The sequence below is a fragment of the Manis javanica genome, chromosome X, assembly GCF_040802235.1.
Source record: "Manis javanica isolate MJ-LG chromosome X, MJ_LKY, whole genome shotgun sequence".
NCBI classification, from domain to species: Eukaryota; Metazoa; Chordata; class Mammalia; order Pholidota; family Manidae; genus Manis; species Manis javanica.
In genome coordinates, this window is record NC_133174.1 from 116671139 (window position 1) to 116698286 (window position 27148).

The window sequence follows — 27148 nt, forward strand, 5'->3', positions numbered from 1 at the left end:
ATAGTCCATTTTTCAAAGCACTCTTCAGCCGAGTTTATTCTCTTAAACCTATACATTGAGTTCTTAATTTTGTTCACTGTATCTTTCAATTTTAAAATTTTTATTTGTTTCTCTTTCATAGTTTCTACTTTTTTATTCATGTTTTCTGTTTATACGCCTTGATCTTAAGAGGCAGTTATTTTTTATGTGTATTTTATTGAAATACAGTTGATATACAATGTTACAATGGTTTCAAGTATACAACACAGTGGTTCAACAGTTACCTGTATTACTAAATCCTCACCTTAACTAGTGCAGTTATAGTTACTATCTGTCAACATAGGAAGATGTTACAGAATCACTGGCTATATTCTCCATTCTGTACTATATCCCCATGACCAACTTATATTATAATTGAGAATTTTGTGCCTCTTTATCCCCCTCACCCTCCAATGCTTCTCCCATGGTAACCACGAGTCACTTCTCAATCTATGAGTCTACCGCTGTTTGTTCATTTTGTTTTGCTGTGTTTTTTGATTCCACATATAAGTGAAATCCTTTGGTATTTGTCTTTCTCTGCCCGGCTTATTTCATTTAGCATAATACCTTCTAGGTCCATCCATTGTTGTTGCAAATGACAGGATTTCTTCCTTTTTTAGGAATGAATTATATTCCATTGTATATATGTACCACATCTTCTTTATCCATTAATATGCAGTTAATTTAAAATTTGGCTTTCATAATCCTATGGTAGAATTTTCTGTGTATCTTTGTTGTGTATTGTTCTTTTTGCTCATTTGTTTGGTTTTGGTCACTTTGTCTCATTGTCTTCATGTTCCCGGTTTTTATGGAGGGATGGCTGTTGTATATTAACATCATAAAAATATTTTGAGGCCTGAGATGATGTGGTCTTCCTCCATAGAGGTTTGCATTTGCTTCTAGGAAAAGGGTTAGGATATTAATAATGCAAATCAATGTAATCCAATTGTAGATTTTGAAATTATTTGAAGCATACCTTTAGTCCCTGAGAATGCCAGAGTATTTGTGACTCACCCTTAACCTAAATTATAATCCTAAATCTAAACCCAAAGCATAAAGGCTTTGTAAACACAAGGCTTCCCCCCTTAGTGAACTCTAGATAGTCCTATACACTGTGCTCAGCTTCTCCAGCTCTCGACAGCCTCTTCAAATATCAGCAGATATCCCTCGGAGAAGAGCTGCCCCAAAGCAGAACTGATTTGCGTGTTTCCTTGTCCTCCCCAGTTTCTGACTCAATAATCCTTCAATGCCAGCCAGCTTTCTTATGTCTTCAAATAGATTTTTAAAAATACTTTGTTCAGGTGTTCTACTTGTTCTCAGTAGAAGAGTTTATCAGCATTACTTAGTCTGCCACAGGAAGTGGAAGTTTTCCTGAAAATAACTTTAATTTAAAATTTCAAACTTCTTCCAACCACTGTTTTGGAACTTATCTTCTCCTTTCCCTGCCCTAAAGTTCAAATGTTACCCAAAAATAGGCCAAGAGGGAAAAATAATGCACAACCTGGATAAGGCCTCTGAACTATCAAGAACTGAATAGTTTTACATTAATAACATGTACATTAATATAAACACAAATTATTTCTGAAACTGTTCTATTCCCAAACTTTTTGATTAGTCCTTCCTTTCCCCTCAATCTAAATGCCATTTCTGTCATATACTGATTTCTTATTTTTGTGTAGTTTGTTCTACTGGTTCATTCCTCTTCTCTCCTCCCCTGTCTCCACCCCAAAATCACACTTTTTGTTTGTACCTTTATAATATGCCTAAGAAACCGTTGGTTAAAATGGATCCTTCTTTTTCCTCAAATTGTTTTGATAATACTTCACCATTTTTTTCCATGGATCTGTGAAAACACTAGTTGTCATTTGGAGTGTAATTATGCTGAATTTGTTTGTAAGTAAATTTTACAAGAATTGATACCTTGACAATATTGAATCCTTGCCTTCCACCATTTGCATATATTTAATTTATACTATACTTTAGACACTTACTAAAGTTATAAATATCATTTCCTCCAATTAGGTCTTACACATCATTTGTTAGATTAATAACTAGTAATTTTTTTGAGAATATGATCTTTTTCATTTCAGTTGCATTTTCTAGTTGCTGATGCTGGGTCTAGGATCACTACTGGCTCTTATATATATTGACATTAGGTCCAACAATATTGCTGATGGGTTTCAATATTCCGCCTGAATATTTGCTTAGATTTTATACCTAGATACTTAAATCATCGTTGAATGAAAACAATTTTTGTTCCCTTCTATATTTGCCTTTTCATTTTGCACTTGGTAGAACCACTACTGCAATGTTGAAAAGATGAAAAATGTACCTAATAGTTTACTATGGTGTCTAAACTGGTTTTTGGTAGACACCATTGATGGGATTAAAGAAGTTTATAGTTTTCTATGATTAAATATTAATTTTATTAAAAGTTTTTTCTGTATTAAGATGATAGTATTTTATTTCTCTTAACTTCTATTAATTTTATTTTATTAATAGATCTTCTAATATCAAACCATTCTTAATTTCAAAAATAAAACACACCTGAGTTACTTTTTTAAAACATGTTGCTGGATACTGTTTGTGAATGCACTGCTCAATAGTTTTGCATCTGTGTTTCTGATATTGGCGAATTACTGTCCTTTACTATTCCTACCAATACTGTACATCAGAGTTAAAAAATTCTCAAAAAATGAAGAGAAACACTCTCTTTCTATTCTCTGGAACTGTCTGAATAAGGAAAGGAATTATCCTTACCTGGAGGGTTTGCAAAACATATCTTTTTATACCCTCTGGATTTAGTACTTTGAGGAAGGAGGAACTTCATAATATGAATTCAGCATATTTAATGTTTGTAGGACTATTCTAAATAACTAATTAAGTAAATTGATCTAATTTTTCTTAATACATACTTACTTGGAAAGTTTCTCATTCCATCTTATTTTTCTCATTTAGAGGAATATAGTTATTCATAATATTCTGTTCTAACTTCAAAAGTTCCTATCCAAGCAATACAATCCAAGCCTGTTTTTCATGCTAATACTATTGAATTGTGCCTCTGTTTAACAGTATTGCTAGAAGTTCCCTAATAATTATTTCAATATTTAGTATTTGAGTTTATCCTATTGTTCTTTCTTCGAATTAATATCTGCTTTTCTACATATGATATTCTTTCATTCTTTTTTTTTTTTTTGGCCTAATCTAACATTCTAACTTTTCACAGTGAATGCTTGCCTCAATAATTTTCAATCTTTCTTCTGTACAAATACATTCATTTTAGGCTTTATATGCTCTTCTAAATACTGCTTTCTCTGCATTCTACAAGTTTTGATTTCTAGTAGTTCACTGTTCTTCAATTATAAGTACTTAATAATCTCCACTATAATATCTTATTTGGATCTCTGCTTGTTCAGAAATTTCTTCATTTAGGTGTTTCTAATTCCCACATATGGCAGTGGCACGTGCAAGCTTTATATGGGTGACACACTGACAGGCTTGCTTGCATGCATGCAGGGGAGTCCCTCACAGCATGAGACTGCCCAAAGACTTTGGTACTGGTATGTGGCTACCATCCAGAAGGGGATGAAGGCAAGGGAACTCCACGAGTAGGGGGATCAGATATGGGGCTCATGTGTCTAGGTGATGTGCCTCAGCAGCACTGCAGGAAGTTCTTGGGTCAGAGAGCTCCAAAGGGCAACAGTGGCTAGGAGTCTTCATAGCTGGAAGGTTTATCTTGTCTATGGCTAACACATGTCTTGCAGTTTCACAATGTATGCAAAGCTGGCAGACTCTAAATGGCTAAAAATCTGCTTATTTGCAGTAGGTTTAAAACAATCTGATGGGTAAGATTTTGAGTTTCATGCCAGAGGACATTTGGGCTAATGGATCTCAGCCTGCTGTTTAGGAATAAACAACCTAGGGGCCAACCTACAGAGGCATCTTTGGTTCATTTATATAACAAGTAAAAAAAAGGGCATGTGCACTAGTTCAACACCATGTTGCCTGAACTGCTGTACTTAGCATTTTACCAGTGGCACATCATGCTGAAAATAGTTTATATTTCAAGTATAGTGGGCTAATTCTTAAGGAACTCTTTTAAGCTCTAGTAATTTTCACAATGAAAGGTAATTGATGAGTATGTGGCTGGCTATGGCAAGAACTGATCTTCTTATATGAGCCAAAGGCATTGAAATATAAGATGTTCAAAGGGAATGAAACTTGGAGCTACATCATCTGATCCAATGTTTTATCGTAAAGATGAAGATGTTGAGTAGCGCAAACACTAAATGAACTATTTACAGTCAAATAACTAATTTGCTCAGAGAACCACAATTAGAATCCAGATCTCTTGGTTCTTAGTCTAGTACTTTTCCCAGTGTACCATAACAGACCTATTGGTCATTTCAACAGGTGTTTTTGCAAATACAAACAAGTTTCTGCTTGCTCCTTAACCCAAGAGAGGGTGTATATGACATATGAGAGGTATACATAGTAGATTTTATTTGCTGTGCTCATTATGGTTTTGTGCTTCAGACAAAGTATATTAAAATAGGGAGCATTTACCATGTACTCTTATTACTAACTCTTGTGACCCAGTCTGTTAAACATGTTAGCCTTTGTGGAAGTGTGTTTGTTTACTGTCTTAATTTACGAAATTGAAATCGGAAAGGCTTCAATGTTCATTTCAAGTTGAGGCATGTTTTCCTCTTCAAATAATGAGTGACATCTTTAAAGCTAATTTTGGTTTCCTCTAATTAAAAATAAAAAACCTAGTACACAGCAAGCACAAAATTGACATCTATATGCAGATATGAGAAAAGCAAGAGAATCTGCTATGAAAGGTGAGTATTTCAGAAATATTTGGAGTATTCATATTTCAAAGTAAGTTATGCTGATAACCTGTCAATCTTGGAACACAGATCATCTGTAACTAAAGCACATCACCTGAGTCGTGTTAATTTTATAGAATAAGATATTCTCCTTCTAGTTTATTAGTTTTTATGTTTAGTACAAAGTGCTCGCTAAGAAAAGTAACACTGATGACCAGACAACAGCATTTCATAAAAGTCTGGCATTAATCAGTGTGCTCAAATCCAAGGAGCTATTATTTTAGCCACATTTAAATCCTGATTGCATTTTATTCTGCCTTGGCAATGCTCACAATCTCATCTTCATTAGAATGTATTTTAAGCTTTCACATGCTGGCATGGCCATTATTTGTATCCTGATCTGTGAGCAGTAAATCATGTGGAAGATGCCTAGATGCAGAGTTCCAGGCTCCAAAATTCACCTTCTTTTTCTTTTTGTTTTGTTCTTAGTGCTTCTCAAAGACTGAAAGGAGGTTTGGAATATAATTATCTCTGGAAACGAAGCACATTAACTGGAGAATCTCAGATCCCTACCATTTTCAAAGAAATTTAAAGATGTCTGCCCAGTTCCTCTAGTACCTTCACTCTAGTGAGTAAACATAAAGAAGATTGAGTGTATCCAGGTATCCTGGTCCGTGTCAGAACTCTGAAGAATTACTTCAAAATGCTTTGGATAATTGGAGCAAAAAGCCTGGTGTCCTGAAGCTCTTCCCACACCACTTGCACATTTCTGTCCCTGCTCTGCAGCCTCCTTTAATGTACTCAGAAGGGCCTCAAGCCCTCACACTTGTTACGTTCCTCTTAGCAGTGTGAAGCTCTAATAGGAGAAAGCTATTTATGATGAATTTTCCAGTAATTGTGAGTTAGGTCCAGTTTGGCATCCAGACCTGACTTTCCATAACATGTACCCTTTTACTCTGCTTGCCAGCCAGGGCTTATCTATGTCATATTTGATAGGGACTGTTGCACATCATGTTAAAAATAACAGCATTCTGTATCAAGTATTCTTGAATTTGGACCCTACCTGCCCACCTTATGAGCTCATGATCTAAGGCAGTGGTTCTCAACAGGAGGTAATTTTATATCCTGTTCTGCCATACTTAGAATATTTGGCAATGTCTAGAGATATCTGTTATCGTAGCTAGCGAGGGCAACTGGCATCTGCCAGGTAGAGAGCAGGAATATTGTCAAACACGGACATGCACAGGACATATTGTCAAACACGGACATGCACAAGACAGCCCCATAAAACAAAGAATTGTCTTGGTCAAAATGTCAATAACGCCCAGGTTGAGAAACTCTACTATAAGGCAAATTATTTAACCTTTTTGAGCTTCCTCATATTTAAAATGGAAATACAGTCAACTCTCAATTATATGGGTCAAACTTACTTTTGGGGCATTAATTTTGATTAGGGCTCTGTGAGTGACCCAAGATGTACACACAAGTGGTGGGGGATGCTAATTTTGCCTCTGGAAGTATAGAAGCAGAGGAGGCGAACAGCAGCCCTGTGGCTGAAGCCCGGTTAGAGGCAGAGGGGCCACAATTACTCTGGCTAGGCCTCTCCATCTTGACACCAGTCCACAGTTTCATCAGAACTATTTAAGTCTGGCTAATGTCAGAAAACAAGAGAGTAAGTTCCTGGTAGCTTTAGTTCCTAGGTCCTTCTGGAGATAGTGCCCCCTCCTTCCTTACTGTGTTTCCCATTAGTGACTCTAATGGCTAGGATTTCAGACCAAGTAGGAAGGAACACTATGAAAGTACATTATAAGGAACAGATTTCTCCCAGTTGGTCCCTTCAGTATTTCACATAGCATACTGTGGAGGCAGCTAGCTATTCTTCTGAAACAAAAAATACCTCGTAGGTAAGTATGTAGCACATTTACAATAACTAAGAGTTATTTAGCACTATGTGCAAGACACCATACCCTCTAAATGCTTTACATTATTTACTCATTTTAATCCTCACACAAACCCTGTGAAGGAGCCACTAATATCTCCTTTTTATAGATGAGGAAATTTGGGCACTGAGAGGCTAAATAACTTGCTCAAATTTACACAGCTAACAAAGTGGGAGGGCCAAGATTCGAGCCCGAGATGTCTGGCTCCAGAGTCTCCAGAGTTTGTGCTATTAACCACTATATACACAAAGTTTAAAAGAAGGAATGCAGAAGGGACTTGAAATATAATCTGTATTTCAGAGGAGAAATCATCCTAGAGAGGCAATTGGAGTTCTATGAATTGGGTGAGAAGAAAGGTACAGTTCAAATGCATTTAAAAAATGTCAGATTTTAAAGTGGAAGTTAATGCAGCATCGTGGAATATACATGGGCTTTGAAGTCAGAAGGACTGTGGGCCTAAGTGCAGGTTTTTTAGAAAAAGTAACTTAGTGACCTTGGGCAGATTATTATAGTCTGAGATCCTCACATAATTAACCAAATTTGAAAAATGACATAAACAGTCCCTGGTACGTAATAAGCACCTTAAAAGTGTTAGGTTGCATCCTTGCCCCTAACATTCCAGGTATGTCTTTCTATACCTAAAGGAGACTAGACCAATAAATGTTCTCCTTAGAGTGCCCTAATCGACAAAGAGCCATATTCTAGACCACACAGAGGAGACAGTGGCCTAGACAATAAGGAGGGCTGTAAATCTTTACTGTGCTTAGACTGGGAATGTATCTCTGCTACCTTTGAGTATATGTCTCCTTACCTCAAGAATACAGATAACATGGCAGACCCACTATCATCAGAGATTCCACCTTAGAACAGTCACAGACTATTAGTGGATCAGAAAAAGCAATTCCGTAGTCAGCAAATAAAAAGTTTTAATAAAATAGAATAGACAAATTTAGAAAACCCAGCAATGAGGGCAAATATTGTATTGTAAAATATTTGTTTTGACATTATGTATACACATATGCACATATGATTATATACAAATGCTTCTATACTTATGTGTGTAGATATATATACAATACATTTATGTTTATTAATATATATATATACCTATATGCACATACATATATAAATAGGCCTTCATGTAAAATTCATTTATGTTATGATTAAAACCTGAAAAGCACTATATTAGAGTTTGGGATTAGGGCCAAACTCAAATTGAATTCTAAGGTGACTAGCCAACAATGGGGGAGGGTGATCTGTAACCATGAAAACACAAGTAAGCTCATCAGTAAAAAGGATCATATAGTTTTGCATGGTGTCCTACTTGCCTATCACAGTACTCTCAATAGAGTAAGCAGTCAGTAATACTGGTTCATTTGATTTCATGAAGCAATGCAGTAACAGGTGAAACACCACCTAGAGGCTTTCAGAACCAATGTCCTAAAGCCAAAGAACTTTAATGCTGGCTCAACAAATTTTGCAAAACAAGAGTAAAAAAAAAAACCCCAAACCCTCCATTTTCATTTTCATTTTCTCTTCTAGAAGCGTCAATAATTAGTAGACCAAGGATATACCCCAAAATAGTGACTCTAAGATATTAGATTTTTGCAGATTTCAACAGGATAGAGAAATGTGGGCCAGATGGTACTGAAATTAAAGGAATGTATAACTAGTTCAATAACTAAAACAAAGGATGCAAATTATCAGAATAATGTCAATCTGAAATGGAATAATGTTAACCTAAAAGATCAGAGATCTCCAACAACATGCCAAAGAAGTTCTCTGGCCTCTGGCCTGTTTAATAACTTGGCTAATGAGTTCTCTGAAAATACGAATGGTGTATCTAGCAAATTGGCAGGTGCCACAAATCTAGATGGAGGAGAAAATGCTTTCGATGACAAAAACAGGATCACTGTGGATTATCACAGGGTTGCAAATGAAAGGTGAAATCTAACAAGATGAATTATACTTACCCCTGTAAGTATAATGTCCTGGATTTGGATTCAAAAACCCATACACAAGTACAGCATGGGAAAAACATGACTTAGCAACAATATATATTTTAAAAAGAAAAGAAAAAGACTTAGATATTTTAAAGTGAATACAAAATGAATTTCCTTTCAAAAAGTGGATTGCAATTTAGAGTATAGTAATAGAAGCATGTTCTTTTAAATACGGGAGTCAATAATCTTGTTCAGATCACACCTGAGTATAGTGTTCACTTCTGAGAGCCATATTTTAAGAATTTGTTTATGTGAAAACAGTCAAACTGATGACAGAACTTGAAACCATTTTATATGAAGACTAAGTAATGTTTCATTTGAAAAATAAAAATCAACAGAAGGATACTAAATTACTTTTGTGAACTCCCAAAAGAAGAAATTGGGACTGACCACATGTCAGCTTTCAGCTCAGGATAAGGAAAAACTTTGCTGCCTCCTGAGGTTATAAATTCCTGGATGGAATGAGAGAGTAAAGTATTCACTTGGAAACCAATCACTTTGCAGGAATGTTGCAAAGAGGATTAACATATTGGAATTTCTGATGTCCAATGACTTTTAAGATCCTTTCCAACTTTCAAAGTAAATAATTTTAAAATAAATACTGTATACGTTATACATCATTTTGTGACCATAGGATTGCCCCTAAGTAAAAATAATAGGATATAATATTAAAACTTCACAGGGTTGCAAATCCTTACTTAAACCTTTTACAAGGTACATATTAGCTGACATTGCTCTGGCACAAAGCAAATTTCAAACTTATGGTAGAAATATATATTTTAAAAAGACAAGCATAATAAACTCCATGACAAACTTCAGGTTGTTAGATGAAAATTAATATATCTTTCTGATAGCTAACAAAATTTCAAATGAATATTTTTGAAATATCTGAATAGTTGTTCTTACACTTTATTAAAAAAACCTAAGGTACAGCAGTTTTTTTTCACTTTTTATTTTGTTGTTGGGTAAATAGAACCTGAATCCCCAAATGCAGACTGATTGGCTGGGAGCAAATTTGAGTTGGCTGCAGACATCCAGATGTTCTATTCATTCGGTAGCTGGCAAACAGCACAATTAGTTCAAACACTGCCCACTTTGGCAAACTGCTTTTTTAATTGTAAAGAAAAATCCCCTTAGGAACATTCCTAATAAGATAACAGTCTTTAGATTATTCAATCACTAGAACAATCTAGTAACAATATGTAACAATAGAACAACAGAAACAATATGTAAATCATTAAAAAGTTGGATTACCAAAGCATAGCTGAATTTTTACCATTTGTTTACAAATTCCCCTGAACAGGCTCTTTCTTGCCAGTTTTCTGTTTTGGAAGGGCACTCGTCAAACGGTTTTAAAAAGCACCCCACATAAAATGACTCGTTCCACTAATCATGTCACCAATGGCATTAATCACTATTACATGCCTAAGCATGTTTACCACTGCTTCTGGAAACCAACTATACAGCCACTGGGCAGTAAGGGATCCTTTAATGTATCATGGCATAGTTTGGTATAGCAAAGCATATCAAAACATATGATCATCATGAAACACAGATATTTAAAATATTACTTGACCAAAATGGGAATTTTATCCACATGAATGTGCATATTTATAAATAAATCAATGATTTCCAGGAATGATGTGCTTTGTGCAGTTTAAAGCCTCAGCTATAAACACCACAAGTTAACTGAAAATGGTAGCAATGAGTAAAAACAAATAGTCCAACATATATATATATTTACCTTATCTTGATCATCTTATGCATGTTTGCATTTGATTATTTTAAAGGTTACAAAAAAAGTAGTCCTACAACATATACCTTCTCTCATGCTATAGAGGATAAACATAGCTGCAAATATCCCTTCAGTCACTTTCTCATCATTATTATTGGGTGCTATTAATTTTACTTTGATCTTATAACATCTCGCAGAATATTACATGTGCAAACAACAGGGATCAAGAAAACAATGGATGTTATATGCACATTTGTAAAATGCCACAGCAGATAAAGTCATTTGTTTATTTGGTCACCTTTTCTCTGGCCAGGAAACACTATGACTTTAAGCTTCAGAGAAAAATTGGTCTCTCATCTATTTTACACACATGAGAGATCACAGACACACAATTACAAATTACTTTAATCAAACATAAACCATTCAATGTGTAAAACCCAACTGCAGGCAGAAGAAAAGGTGAGTTACTCACTCCAGTCTAATAATGTATACTGTATCTTTCTTTTTAAAGTGTGAAGTATAATATAGGGCTGTGTTGTGAATATACTTTATCCAAATAACAACGTTTTTCTTTTCATATTGTCGTAGCTCAAAGCAGCCTTATACAGCACTCCATTTTTCCCAGGGATGGAATGCGATTATATGTGAATTATTCTTTGCTAGCATTTTAGCTGGTCATGTAACCCATTATTATAAAGAAATCAAATCAATATGCTAACTTTGTTTTTCTTATAAAGCCAAAAGGATGTCCGATTTGAATCACTGTTAAGTCGTCATTTTTTTCAGAGAATGCTCAGAGCTTATCCTTCACTCTCCGTGTTCCTCATTACAAATCTTACTCCTAACAAATCAGGGGAAAACTGGTTTCTCAGTGCAGACTTGGAATATCCAGGGGAATGATAAACTCCAAAAGTAATAGCTGAAAGTCTTATAGGCATGTAAGACATTTGTGTGTATGGTTTTTATAAGAATCAGCTTATTTCAAAGTTCTGTTGCTATGTATCCCTCATAAGAGGTTAGGAAAGATTTCTGTATTTTCACAATAAATTTTTATTCATTCTAAGTCCTGTAATTAGTTTTCCAGTGAAACCGATGATCAACTTATTCAGCAATGAAAAACAGTGTTGTGGTGCATGGTCAATGAATACAGAATATGACTTTGTATTCAACAAAAGGTAAGTTAAGAACTCAATGCACATATCAAAATTAATGTGGGGCATTCATAAATACAGCAGTTTGATCTTTTAACTTTTCAAATAGTTTCATAGTTAATTTTGATTTTATATCTATACATATATATGTGTGTGCATGTGTGTGTATGTATCATGCACATTGCAAAATTTTAAAAGAACAGTAACATTTTAAAGAAAGTACCTCTTGAAATCCCTCCACCAGAGATCACAACATTTAATATTTTGTTCACTTTCTCTTTATATTTCTATATATCCACATATATACATTTAAAATATCTTTTAAAAGAAATTACAGAAGAAAACTAAAGTAATAACAGTGAGCTAGCAGGAAGCCTCCTGATTTTAAGCCTGAGGGAAATGTACTGTATCAGTACGTGTGGCAGGCAGCTTCCAACACAGCCCCTAATGATCCCTGTCTCCTGGAATTCACAGCCTTGTGTAATCCCCTCTCCTCCATTGTGGGCTGGACCTAATGACTTGCTTTTAACAAACAGAATACACCAAAAGTGATGAGGTGTCACTTCTGTAGCTAGGTTACAAAACATTGTGACTTCCATCTTTCTAGCACCCTGTCTTGCCAATGAGTTTCAGCCCTGGGCAAGTTCGCTATGGATTCAATGTGACCGAAGAAATTGACAGCAAAACGTTCTTGGGGTGAAAGGGTTATACCCAACTTTATTTCCACGGTGGCAGGTCAGTCACTAGAATCCCGTCCACTCAGAGCGAGTCTGCATGGGCCCCTCTGTCTGCATGGCCGTCCTCTGGGCCTCTCTGTCCACACAGCCATTCTCTGGGCCTCTCTGCACAGCTGTCCCACACAGCCATACTCTGGGCCTCTGTCCTCTGTCCTCTGCTCTCCTGCAGCCTTGCAGCCCTGCCATGGTATTGCACGCAGAGCACTGGGCGGAGCTCTTTATATAGAGTCAACAGCCATGTATTGCCCACAGATGTGCAGTGAGCTAGTCAACCAGGGCCAGGTGAAAATCCTGGCCACAGGAACTGTGCCTCTCTCTCTCATTCTTGCTCTTTCTCAGCGTTTGCTCTGATAAAGCAAGCTGGAGAACTTCACATTGCAAGGGACCGAGGATGGCCTCCAGCCAACCACCAGCAAGAAACTGAGGCACTCATGCCAATTTCCCTTGAAGAACTGAATCCTGCTGCATTAGTTTTCCATTGCTGCAGTAACAAATTATCACAAACTTCATAGTTTAAAACAACACAAATCTATTATCTTACAGTTCTGGAATTCAGATGTTTGAAATTAACTCATTGGGCCAACTCACTGGAAATCAGAAGTTTGAAATTAACTTACTGGGGTAAAATCAAGCATAAGCAATGCTGCCTTCCTTTCTGGAGGTTCTAGAAATAATCTGTTTCCCTGCCTTTTCCAGCTTCTAAAGGCTGCCCACATTCCTTGGCTCACATGCCACCCCTTCTATCTTCAAAGCCAGCAATAGCCAGCTAAGTCTTTCTCACACTGCATCATCCTCACACTGATTCCTCTTTTGCCTCCCACTTCTCTTTAATGCCCCATGATTACACTGGGCTCACCCAAATGATCTAGGATGACCTCCCTCTTTTAAGGTTGGCTCATTAGCCACCTTAATTCCATCTGCAATTTTAATTCCCTTCTGCCATGTAACACAACATGTTCATGTGTTACAGAGATTAGGACACAGACCTCTTTAGGGAACCATTATTCTGCCTACCACATCTGCCAATAATCAGGTAAGTGACCTTAGAAGTGGGTCCTTCCACAGTGGAGCCTTCATATGAGCCCCTTAGCCCTGATTGATACCTTGATCGGAGGCTTGTAAGAGACTCTGAAGCAGAGGACCCAGCTTAACGACGTCTGGATTCCTGACCCACAGAAACAATGAGATAAAAAAGGTACCTTGCTATAAACTGCCAAATTCTGGGTAATCTGTTACATAGCAATAGGTAACCATACAGGACTCAAAACTAAATTATTGTTTTTATTTGCACATCTTCCCTAGATTTTATTTTGGCAACTATTTAATTAAAAATAAATGTATTCCACTGATTTCAAGTTGTGGAAATTACAGGTTACATTTAAGTTACCCTAACCAATCGCTAAAATGATCAATTATGATAGTGCCTATAATGAAAAGCTCCAATTTGCTACACTCACAGTAACTCTATTATAACAATACAAATCACTATTCTTTTAGCTACAGACCAATCTTCTAAATATGATTACAGTATAGGAAGATGATCAGTAAAAAGAAAAGGCATGGTAGCCCAGCTACACCACAATGCTTGTAATTGTGAAGTAATTGTGGTGCACTCAACTGAAATTTTAGCTGCTGGAATCAAATTAATGTGTTATTAGTTACATTTTTTTCTTCTTCAGGAATTAAGGATGCTTTCTCTTCTTTGTAAAATAAGGAGCACCAAGAGATGAAAGTATTGTAAAAACTGAAGAGCTGATTTATTTCTTAAAGCTTTTGGTATCTTCAGTGGGTTACATCTATGCTAATTGATCTGTAACTGATTCATTCAATTAAACCATGGAAATAATGGGTGAAGCCAATTGCCCTAGAAAGAATAGAATTTAAGACTTTATTTCTTCAGCACTATGTTCCCATCAGCTAAATGAACACTTTAAAAAAGTCATTATGAATATTATAGGGAGCTTCATCTCTCACTAGTAAGAAAATTTTAAATTGTATACTTCCAAAAGTAAACAAGTGGGACTATCTCAAACTGAAAAGTTTCTGCACAGCAAAGGAAACCATCAACAAAACAAAATGACAACCTACTGAATGGGAGAAGATATTTGTAAATGATATAACAGATGAAGGACTAATATCCAAAATATATAGGAAAGTCATGCAACTCAATGCCAAAAAAAAACACAATAATCCAGTTAAAAAATGGGCAGAGGACCTGTATAGACACTTTTCCAAAGAAGGCATACAGGTGGCCAACAGACATGAAAAGATGCTCAACATCACTAATCATCAGGGAAATGCAAATCAAAACCACAATGCGGTATCATCTCCCACATCAGAATGACTAATACCAACAAAAAAAGAAACAGGAAGTGTTGGAAAGAATGTGGAGAAAAGGAAACCTTCCTACCCTGTTATTGGGAATGTAAACTGGTGCAGACACTATGGAAAATTGTATGGAGGTTCCTCAAAAAATAAAAAATAGAACTACCATATGACCCAGCAATTCTACTTCTGCAAATTTACCTAAAGAAAACAAAATCACTAGTTCAAAAAAATATATGCATGCTTATGTCTATTGCAGCATTACTTTCAATAGCCAAGATATGGAAGCAACCTAAGTGTCCATCAAAAGGTGAATGGATAAAGACACACACACACACACACACACACACACACACACACACACACACAGAATATTACTCAGCCATAAAAAATGAATGAAATCTTGCCATTTGTGACAATATGGATGGATCTAACGGGTATTATGGTATGTTAAATAAGTCAGAGAAAGACAAATATGATATTTTATTTCCATGTGTAATCTAAAAAAAACAAATAAACAAAACATAAATATAGACTCATGAATACAGAGAACAAACTGGTGGCTGCTATAGGGGCGGATGGGTGCAGGTGACAGGTCAAACAAGTGAAGGGAATAAAAAGGTACGAACTTCCAATTATAAAATAAGTCACAGAGATGAAAGTATAGCATAGTGAATATAATCAATAATATTGTAATATCTTTGTGTGGTGACAGAGGGTAAGTACACTTATTATGGTAAGCATTTTGTGATGTATATAATTGTCCAATCAGTATGTTATACACCTGAAACCAATATAATATTGTATATCAACTATACTTCAATAAAAATAAAATAAAAATGTAAATTTCATATGCTTGCATTTTATTTGGTAACTATTCAGACATTGCCCTGTCAATGAGTATCAGTTGGGCTTCATTGTTTCTTCGAAGGAAAAAAATAATATTAATTATTTTATAAACCAAAGCTGGTACTGTTATGTTTTCATTTATTACTACATTTAATCCTCACAACATCCCAATTCAGTAGGTATTATTATTTCCATGTTATAGATGGGAAAACCCTGGCATGGAAAGGATAAACAACTTGCTTAGTATCACACAGCTAGCAATTACCAGTGCTAGGATTCAAAACCAGTTTACTCCCTATACTAAAAGAGTTCCAAGAGATATGATAGTCTTAATTGTTCTTAAATTCAGATATCTAAGTAGAAAAACCTACCTTTCAGGAGTCTTATGGGTTAAATTGTGTCCTTTAAATATTGACATGCAGAAATTCTAAATTTCAGCACTTCAGAGTGTGAACTTACTGAAAAATTAGGTCATATCACATGTAATTAGTTAAGGTGAGGTCATTGGGGTGGACCCTAATCCAGTATGACTGGTGTCCATATAAAAGAGGAAATATGAGCACAGAGACAGACACACACACAGGGGGAAGATAATTTGAGGAGATACTGGTAGAAAATGGCCATCTACGAGGCTAGAACAGATCCTTCCCTCATATCCCAACTCTGCTAATACCTTGATTTTGGACTTCTAGCCTCCAGAACTGCAAGAAAGCAAGCTGCTTTTCTTTGAAGGGCACACAAAAACAACAGACTGAGCTTTGAGATGTTAGAAAAGCTCTGTGAACCATTGCCTACTTCTGAAATTTCAGGACAACTAATTTCACCTAAAAATGAGTAACAGAAAATGATAGAAGAAAAATCCCAAAGTTATAAAGGAAAAGTATAATAAGGAACAGAATGCCATCTCTTCACTCAGCTTTGAGGAGCTCTGGTTGCAGTTCTGGGGGTTCATAAGACCTGGATGATCCAACCCCTTCAACCTAACCACATATCCCTTGCACCCATTCTAGTTGCACTTGCTTTTCTACAATTAGTCTTCTGTGTTTTCCAGTCAGAACGTGTATTTTGGTTCGTAGAGTATTTTAGAGGTTTCCTATTTTTTGCTCTATTGGATGATCATTTCCCTACGCTTACTCCATCACAGATCGCTTGGGTCTTGCAGCTGGGATTTGCCCCAAGCCTCTTGTACTTAGGGTCCATGAGGATATTTTATCATTTACATTTCTGCAGATGCCGTCCATGGATTAACTGATTAGTTAATTAATTAATATATTACATGTGCAGTTCGCTCACCCATTCTAGGCTCCGCGGTCCCACCCTGCACAGCCTCTGGGCCAGAGCCCAGTCCGACACCTGGCCTCGGCCCCTGGGGTGAGGCGTAGCACACCTAGGGAGGGATGAAGTTGGATTGGGATTTGCTTGAAATGTAGCCTCAGCCAGACTCCTTAGATATGAGTCTGGAAATTTGGCCACTCACACGTTTCTCATCTCAGGACCACCCTGCGAGCCACCGTAGAAGTCCTGAGATCACGCAAGATCAAACTTCCTTTGGGAAGTGGCGGCGGCTTCTGCCACCTAATTCCACTGTCCTCTGTGCTGTTTGTGACGTTCAGAGCAACCCAGCCTATCCTTCCCCTGCACCTCCATCCAGATCTGCATTTATACCCCTACGCATATTGGAACCCACAAAGCAGACCCTGCGGGCTCCAACTGCACCCTCTGTGCCTTCCGGGAAAAACCCACACTCACCCATCGGAACCAGGCCCCAGCTGGCCTGGCCCATAGGCTTAACACGTGGTGCTCAGATGTGGAGATCATTTCCTAATGGAAGCTCCTGGGCAAAGGGCCCAGCTCTCCCGTCACAGCAGGCTGGCAGTTGGGCTGGTTCAGAAGGAGAAATCAGTGTCCTGAGGAGAGGCTGGACGTACAAGCAGCCATGGTGTCTTGGAATGACTTCTAGACAGGTTGCTACTACAAGAAGGAACAACTGACCCCAAAGATATGCATTGGAACGGTGTGATTGGGTTGCTTCAGCCTTAGACCTTGGCAAATATCAGATTGGGGCCCCAGGGCTCCACACTGAAGGCCGAATTGCTGCTCTGGGTCCGTCTGTCTCCTGGAAGACCTGGAATGCACTTTCTGTACTTGAGCAATTCACTCCCATTCTGGTCTCAGCTGCTCCGTGCACATCCTCTGGGCCAAAGCCTGGTCCCTGACACCTGGCTACGGGTCTCTGGGAAGAGGTGAAGCTGCACTGTGACTCTGGATGGGGGGAGGAGAGGTGGCATTGACAAGGATTGCAGTTTGCTCAGTAGGTGGTGTGAGCCAGACTCCTTACAGATGAGTCTAAGACAAGAGCCCACCAGCACCTAGGGCACTAAGGTGTAAAAGAAAACAAAATTAATATATTAATTTAAAGTAACGCTATAGGTATAAAGTTTCAGTTATGAAAGATGAAGAAATTCTAGAGATCTACTCTACAACATTGTGTTTATTAACAATGTAGTTAAATTTTATAGTTAAAATTTATGGAGGGTAGATCTCGTTTTTCTACCACAATAAAAAAATAAGACTGTAAAATATATACCTTCCATGTAAAGAATGTTTTTAAAAATTTTATTCTTATCTCTGTGTATGTACATGTATGGAATTAAATACATAAAAATATAAACAGTGGTACCTCTCCCTTGTGGTGGGATTATGGTTAAATCTTTTTTCTTTTTCTGTGTTTTCTAATTTTTCTAAGGTGATATTAAGCTGCATTTGTTATCAGAGATGTACTCAGAAAATTGATTTATTTTGCTTCAGATCTCCTTGGTTCCTCTTTCATTTTTGAAGTCAAAGAGGACTGGACCCATCAGAAAACAAAGCTTCTGAATCCAGGATCAGAAATCTCCTTCGTTTGAAGCATGCTTTTATCCCCAAAATAACCAATTTGAGTATTTTGTGTGTTTTTTACTGCTTTCACCATTCCAGTCCCTTGGTCTTTACCAGGTACAATTCTCTCATCCCTAAGGGATGTTGAGGAATGCTGAGCCCTCTGTTCCTGTCCTTTGTGCCACCAAGGCTACTGCCTCCTCTTACCTACCACAGGAACTTTCTCCATACCCTGCACCTGTGGATATGTTAGCCACAGATGCTCCCACAGGAAGTACTCTTATTTGAGCATTTAATCAAACTGTTTTTCTGATTATGCTTTTGATAGTGGGAGTAGGAGGTTAAATGATAGGTGGTATACTGATTGTGGAAATGGCAATGGGAGTATGAAGCTACTGGTCATGCATACAGTCCAGTAGCAGATATGAAGGAATGGGCAAGGAGGTAGTGTAGAGAATATTGCTATGATCTTCTACTTTCTACACAGAATTTTTCCTGTCTTGCTCTACAGCTCCCACAGGATCTAAAAGGCCTCTCCGCACCTCCCCTGTACTCTCCTGCTTAGAGAAATACCCATATCCCTTCTCCATCACCACTACCTCAAGTGCCTGCAAGGCAGCAGTATCAGGCATCTTTACGCTTTCTATCACGATTTGTACTCCTCTGTTGCACCAGCATTGAATTTAGACCCAGCAAGAAAAATATCCACATATGACCATCTTCCTAAATGTGCAAGTCATTAGGATCCACAAAAATACCATACGATTGGGTGAATTATGCCAAACGGGAGACAAGGACTTGGAGAACAGAGAAATGAAGGAGAATACTGCTTATGATACCTAAGCCCTATTTGCTTCCTGCCAGAGTGGAAGGAAGAAGAAAGGCTAGGGAGAAAGCAAGGCTCCAGAGGATTATGGCTACACTGTGCATGAAGGGGGGCTGGACACTAGGCATCAGGACCTCCAACACTGACAGACACATTCAACCCCCACTGGTCTTGGAGAAACAGAGAAACCCACCTTCATGGGGCTATGTGGACATGGAGCAGTAAGACTACCAGGGACGATCACAGTGGACTGAAATCCCCATAGGGTGAAGCCCCTCACCCCTGCCATTCTTGTATAACTCACAGGAAGAGGGAGGGCCCTGTAGTAATGAGATTCAATATTCCTTCTCCTCAGTGGGATGGAGAGAAGAAGCAGATTTAAGCTGCCACCTCTAACCAATCTGCCCCAAGATACTCATCACGCAGAAGACACAGCAGGTGAGCACACACTCTTTATTAATGGTTATGGCCAGAAAAGCCGACAAACGTTGAGCTTGGTGAGCTGGGATCTCTCAGGGGGGCACTCAAGGACTGTTTTTCTTCAGAATGGAGACCATCTAACTCCATCCCCCCACTCCCCCTGCCTCAGAGGAGTGGAGAGCTCAGAGAATACACCCAGGGGATGAGAAGGGCCCAGGGGCATTCACAAGGGGACCTGTTCCAGTCCAGTTGGTCCACCGGAGAGAAGCACCATCTGCAGAGCATTGTCTGTCACTGGAATCCATTTTGTTCTCCAGCCTCTGTGGCAGGAAAGGGGCTTGAACTGGTGGTGGCCCAAGGCTGAGGGCTCACTCCCCGAAACACTGCCCTTTTAAACAGTCACCCAGTGGTCTTTCAGGCAACCAGGACAATCACTGTCCCTCTCAAAGGAGGAAGTCAGCAGAGTATCACAAAAGTCCTGCCTGTACTCGTATGTGCCACTTTCTCAAACTTGGCTACTGCTCACTTGTCTTATCCGGACCAACTAGATAAGCAGTTTGGTCACTCAAGTCCTTTTGATGTAACCCCCAACAACAGCAAAAATAACTGGATGTTATTTCAGTTGGGTTTCCCCAAAGACCGCACTACATGCAAGGCAAAGGCCTCCTGATATAATTTGTATCCTAAATTAGGCTCTTTCCTGTTACCTGACCAAACTCACCAAAGCAGGTTATGATGTGTGCACCAGATGTTAACATGGAAGTGTAGCTCCCAACACAATTAATTAAATTTGTCGTATTTGCTCTTCATCTATAGAATTTAACACCATATCTCCCCCAGTTCTTCCAAATTAATTCCCTGTCCCAACAGAGAAATTAAATTCTAACCAAATCGTTCTACCCTCCTTCCCCCCTAGTGATTGCCAAAGCAGCTCTTTCACCCTAACTTCTCTCTCTCTCTCCTCGGCTCAGCCAGTGCGGGTCTCACTGAGGTGCGGGTCAGTATGAATCAAGGGTGATTTCTTTTAAGCTCTTGGGAGGTCTAATGGGACAGGTTCAGGTTCTTAGGCAACAAACAAGTTCTGTGGGGCTGAGAGATAGAAAACCAGGCCCTCAGCTATAAAACTTAAAAACAGGAAGCAAATATGAACACTGCAGTAGGAACAATAGCAGTGTCAAGGAAAAGCAGTGCCCTAAAATTCAATATAGTTTACAACTCTAAATATGCATGGCTGCTCCCAGCCAAGGACATGGCATTTGCAGGAAAAGGAGGTTAATAAGAAAACAAACAAGTGAACAAAAAAAAAGAAAGTCTTCATGACTTCAGCTCCTCCAGGGTGTCAACCAGTCAGCATCAGCCATCTGGAATCCACCACCTGCAAACTTAAATACAGTAAGGAGAAATCCTTTATTTAGAAAGTATGATACTCAAAAGTAGTCTATCTTTGTTAAAATAAGTGTATAAAATAAGAATATAAATATGTATATATTTGTACCCAGAATAATAAGTGGTTAAGTTAGGTAATGGAATAAGGGATTAATTTTCTCTTTGATAATTTTGATTTTCAAATTTTTGTGTGAAGTGAGTTACTTTTTGATTAGAAGAGGTCTTAGGAAATTAGTTTTCTTGGGAATGTTTCCATTCTTCCTTACCTTTTAGAAATTAGTGAGTTTCTCCAGGGTCTAGGCCTCTACTTCTTCCAACTACCATACAGACTTTCTTGCATTTATAGCAGGATTTACGCCATGAGAAATTAATTGCTTTACACCATAAGCAGTCCCAGTTCCCTGGACTGCTGCCTGGGACCAAGTTCTCCTGGTACTGGGAATCTGAGGCTTTTTTCCCTTTTAGTTGCTTGGCCTTTTGCCTCTGAGGCTGCTTATTCTCTGTTTTTTTTCTCCCAACAAGGGTCTTGCTGCCTGGCATGAGAATGATTTCCTGGGGCCTCTCTGGACTTTCTTGGCTGTGGCTCTCACTGTTACCCAGGGGTAACTTCTCCATGGGCATTGCTAGACATTCCTCTGGCCAGAACTTTCTTCCAGAGGGACTACCACTTGGGGCCTCTCTAGATCTTTCTGGTTGTGGCTTTTTATGTCCTCGGGGCAAGTAACCCATTGGGGACCACACAGGACCTTCCTCTTGACTGTGGCTTCTGTTGTTCCCCAGGGCATGTGCCCCCTGGAGGGTATCAGGATATTGCTCCTGGCCACAGTAGCTCTGCTCACACAGTGGGGGGGCCTTCTCCTCCTGGGTCCCCACTGCACAGATACCTAAAGAGAGCATCTGAGGTACAACTGCTGTGGTTGCGGTTGTGGTTAACGCTGCAGCACTGGTTACGGTGGCGGCTGTGGTTACAGTTGTAGTTGTGGCTGCAGTTGTGGTTGCAGCTGTGGCTATGGCTGCGGTTTCAGTTGCTGTTTCTACTTCCGTGACTATTGAGGGTAGTAGAGGTGTCGAGTATGACACTCCCATTGGGAATGATGCATGGACTGGGAATGTATACGGCACAAGCATTGGCAGAGAGGTTTGCATGGCCTAGGCCCAGGGGTCTGGGGCTCCTGGCATATAAATCACAGCTCCTGAGGCTGCCATCTGGGCCTTGAAATGCTGCATGCCCTGTGCCCCCGAATGCTGCATGCCCTGTGCCCCCATAGCAACCACCTTGCCCTGCTCCTGCACAACCATGGGCCATGCTGTGGCTCCCAGCTGTTCGGCTCCTCCCACAGGCACAACCTCCTGAGGCAATATATTGACCTGGGCCCACACAGTCTCCTGCGTAACACTTCACGCACATCCATTACCTGCTGCAGGGTGGACCACACACATCGTAGCTGCACAGCAGTCTGATGATGCTCCTTACGTAACCACTGCAACTCGGACACCAGGGCCCAGGTGGCCTCCTCGCGCTCTTCTACCTGCCCTTGCAGCTGCTGGACTTGGTGTGCATGTTGCTTGTGCTGCTTCACACACACACGTATACTTAAGGCCAGCACGCTCCAGGCATGGGTCCTCTTCATGGCATAGGACACCTGTGGGTCATTTATGATGGCCAGAAGCTAGTCCTCCACCTCATTCCAGGACCGCGAGCGAAAGGTCACGTAGAAATCTGGACCGCCCCTATTCACGAGGACTTCATTGTTGATAAATCTGATCAAGTCAGCGTGACGGAACCCGCTAACAGGGTCATTAATGTCAGCCAACATGGTCGCCATGCCTAGTCAACCAACCACTTCACAGGCAATGCCGCCCCTACTGCCACTGGTAAAGGCTGCAGCCGCCAACAGTTCTGCCCCTCACCTCCCTGCTCAGTCCTACTTCAGTCCTTGCTCAGTTTTGGCCTCCTCTGTAGCCCCTCTCCTCACTGACAACCTCATTTTCCTCACAAACAGCAAAAGCAGCTTCCCTTACCACACCACCGCCACTGGAAAATGGTGCCGTGCCTCCAGGAAACGCTGAGTCAAGTACACCGCAAAGCCTGCTGGGACCCTCCATCTTCAGCAGAGCTCCTCTGCAGGGAGAATAGGCAAGCTGCATGCACGGGGTGCCACAATGAGGCCAGAGAGGAAGGGGGAGCAATGGATCCCTTCTAGACTTAATATTGCCCACCCACAGACCCAGGGGCTGGGATGGCTTTCAAACATGCACACAGACACACGTGCTCCTGGTCTAAAGGGAAGGGTGGGTCAGAGGGGATCAATGAACTAATGGGAGAGAGCTGAGGTGGAGGAGACTGGAGTTGCAGAACCTAACGTTCAGGGAGGTAAACAGCGTGCAAACCCGGGGTCTATGTAAACCCAGAAAGGGGACAGGACAGTGTTGAGAAAGACCTGAGAGAGAAGAATATGCTTAAACTACTGCTGTGGGGAAGTGGGTGAGGCTGCAAGTTGGGGCATCAGTGGGAACCAGGTGAAGGAGAGTAGAGTATGTCACATCAAAATATGCCACTTTATCATATTATTTTGAATTAAAGTAGCTTAAGAAAACAGCTGATACAAGACCACCTTGACCCTTCTTTGTTCCCCTGAAAACAGGAAATAAGTCTGCCGTGTGATTGATACCCTCCCTGTACCAGGAGGGTTGAAGGCAACTCTAGCACCAGAAATAAGGGATTTACGGCTGAGAATGCTGTATAAATAAACTTTGTTAGTTCACTAATTTACTACCCCAAACTCAAACGTCTTTGTCTTGTCAATTATTCACAAGTTTATTGTTTTTCTCTCTCTAAAAGGTACAAAAGCTGCCCTGTTTTGGTCATTTTTTTGTCTCATGTTTTTATGGGGCCCCTGTGTGTATGAAATTAAGTTTGTTTTTTCCTGTTAATCTGTCTTATGTCTATTAAGCCAGGCAAAGAACCTAGAAAGGAAAAGTTTTCCACTAGTACAGTTTTGGATCCCAGTGTGGGGCCCTTCCCTGGCTGGACATTGCTCACTGTGGGGCTGCTACAACTGAAGGACCCCAAGATTTCTGACAAGAGTAGGCAGAAGGTAAGAATTCTTTCTTCAGTCTCCTGGATCTCTGCCTCCAGGGACTGGGGGACGTGAGTGGTGAGAGGTATTTTCTTTTTCTAAATTTAAGCAGGAGAAAATATTTGTGGGAACTAGTTCCTTGGGTATAGCAACTCTGGTAATGATTTGTTAGAAGTACTCTTATTTTCTATTGATCTCTTTCCTCCTAGAAATGGTCAGTGTTTTCTTTCATCTCTGTCTTTTCTGTCATTTGTCAGAAGGAAGAAAACCATAGGGTAAAATTCAAGCATATGTCCTATAAGCTTGTTCAAACTGGCCCCACAGACTGATGAGTTCATAATTCTCACCAGACGGGTGTCTGTTTAGATAGTCTTTGCCTTGGATCCCCTATGTAAAAAGCAGGTGAAGTTTTCCTTCCATCTTGTTCTATGTCCTCAGATCTTGGCATTGTGACCACTGAGAATATTCTCTCCTGTCTCTGCCAGCCAGAAGGTGCAAGTACTGACTAGCTTCTGATGGCCAGCCAAATAGGCTGGAAATCTGAGACAAAAAGTCACACACAGCATTCTCTTTGTCCAACTGTGCCAGCTCTCATGGAGTTTGTCATAAGGTGTCCCAGCTGATAAGGAGCCTTTGTTGTCTAAACTTCTAGTGTCTTATTACTGCTGGAAAAGTCTCATTCCAGTAGTTCCAGCCAAGTGTCAGAGATTAGCAAGTGTGTGACTGGAGGCTCCTCACATTCTCATGGGAAACCAGAGACACTGTTGTCACTATACTGTTCTTTTTTTTATTGAAGTATAATTGAAGTTCAACATCCTCTTAGTTTCAGGTGTATATCACAGTGATTCAGTATTTCTGTACATTACACCATCAAACCACTTGTGACAATTAAGATTTTTGCTTTCTTAGGCTAACTGTGGAATGAACTTTCTGGATGTTGTGAAAGCTGCATCTTTTGTACTCTTTTGTGATGTCTCTCATGTCCATGATTAAGCCATAAAAAGGCTTATTGAACCAGAATGAGATATCACCTCACACCAGTTAGGATGCCACCATCCAAAATACAAACAACAACAAATGTTGCCAAGGATGTGGAGAAAGGGGAACCCTCCTGCACTGCTGTGGGAATGTAAATTAGTTCAACCATTGTGGAAAGCAGTATGGAGGTTCCTCAAAAAACTCAAAACAGACTTACCATTTGACCCAGGAATTCCACTCCTAGGAATTTACCCTAAGAATGCAGCAGCCCAATTTGAAAAAGACATATGCACCCCTATGTTTATTGCAGCACTATTTACAATAGCCAAGAAATGGAAGCAACCTAAGTGTCCATCAGTAATGAATGGATAAAGAAGAGGTGGTACATGTACACAATGGAATATTATTCAGCCATAAGAAGAAAACAAATCCTACCATTTGCAACAACATGGATGGAACTAGAGGGTATTATGCTCAGTGAAATAAGACAGGCAGAGGAAGACAAGTATCCAATTATTTCACTCATCTGTGGAGTATAAAAACAAAGCAAAAACTGAAGGAACAAAACAGCAGCAGACTCACAGAACCCAAGAATGGACTAACAGTTACCAAAGGGAAAGGGACTGGGGAGGGTGGGTGGGAAGGGAGGGATAAGGGGAAAAAGGAGTATTACAATTAGCACACATAATGTAGGGGGTGGGGCATGGGGAAGGCAGTGCAACACAGAGAAGACAAGTAGTGACTGTAGCATCTTACTATGCTGATGAACTGTGACTATAATGGGGTATGTGGGGGGGACTTGATAATGGGGGGAGTCTAGCAACCATAATGTTGCTCATGTAATTGTACATTAATGATACCAAAATTTTTTTAAAAGGCTTATTGGTCTGAGTTTCTGTATTGAAATTATTGTAAGATCCCACTCATCAATGGCCAGACAATGGGTCCTTTGAGATGGAAAAACTTATATACTTGAAAAAAAAAATGTTCAAGGTTCTGTTTCTTAATTGTCTTGTTGGTACCTATGGAAAGACCAATTAAAAAGTGGATCAAAGGAGTATAATGACTAGCCTTAGGGACTCCCTTAAGAAGATGAAAGAGCATAAATTAGAACAAAAATTTAAGTCCCCATCCAACTGAATTTGCCTTCTTAAAATCCAGCCCCAATTCCTCAGCAAATTCCCTTAGCTCCTAAAATACTTCTGCCTTACCCAGAAAATCTCTAAACATCCAGCTGCCTGTTTTAACTTCCCTTTCCCTACAAGACTTACCAAGAACATTCTGGCCTGATATCCAGGCCCAGGATATACAGATTACTTATGTAAATTCTAAAAGCCAGGAATTCAATTTAGCAGAAGTACCAGGACAAGTAGTAGAGCTCATTTTGCTCTATTCCTTACAACTCCTACTTTCCAGGGTTTAATAACCAGGCTCTGCCAGCTTTGGGCCTTCCTACACAATGTCCTTTGCAGCTGTATCTAGAACCCACTTTGCCCACTGCAAAGAATTCATGGACCCTGAACAGTAACAGATCCACTAAATTATAAAGACTTTTCACCTCCACTTTCAGAATATCCTACCAAATTTAGAGATATTAGAAAGAATAATGGCCATTCACAATGTCACTCACAGGCACCTTGACTGGCAGCTGATGTGTGTTCTGTATTATACTGTAATTAGCAGACAAGCCAGATGGATCTCTCTTTAAAAAAAAAAAAAAACGTTCATAGAGATATAGTTGACCAGGATTTCTCCCAGGCCCTCCTAAGGAATGTCCAGGAGGTGACTCAGATGGAGGCCAATGTTCAGGGGCTAATAGGAACAATAGTACAGGCTTTTCTACCTAAGGTAAATTGGTCCAAGATTAAATTATGAACTCAGAAAAAAGGAGAGCATTTGAAGACCTTTGATGAACACCTTACACAGACTTTTTAAAGGCATACTGCACTAAACACTGAATCTCCAGACATACATATCTTTTGATTTCCATC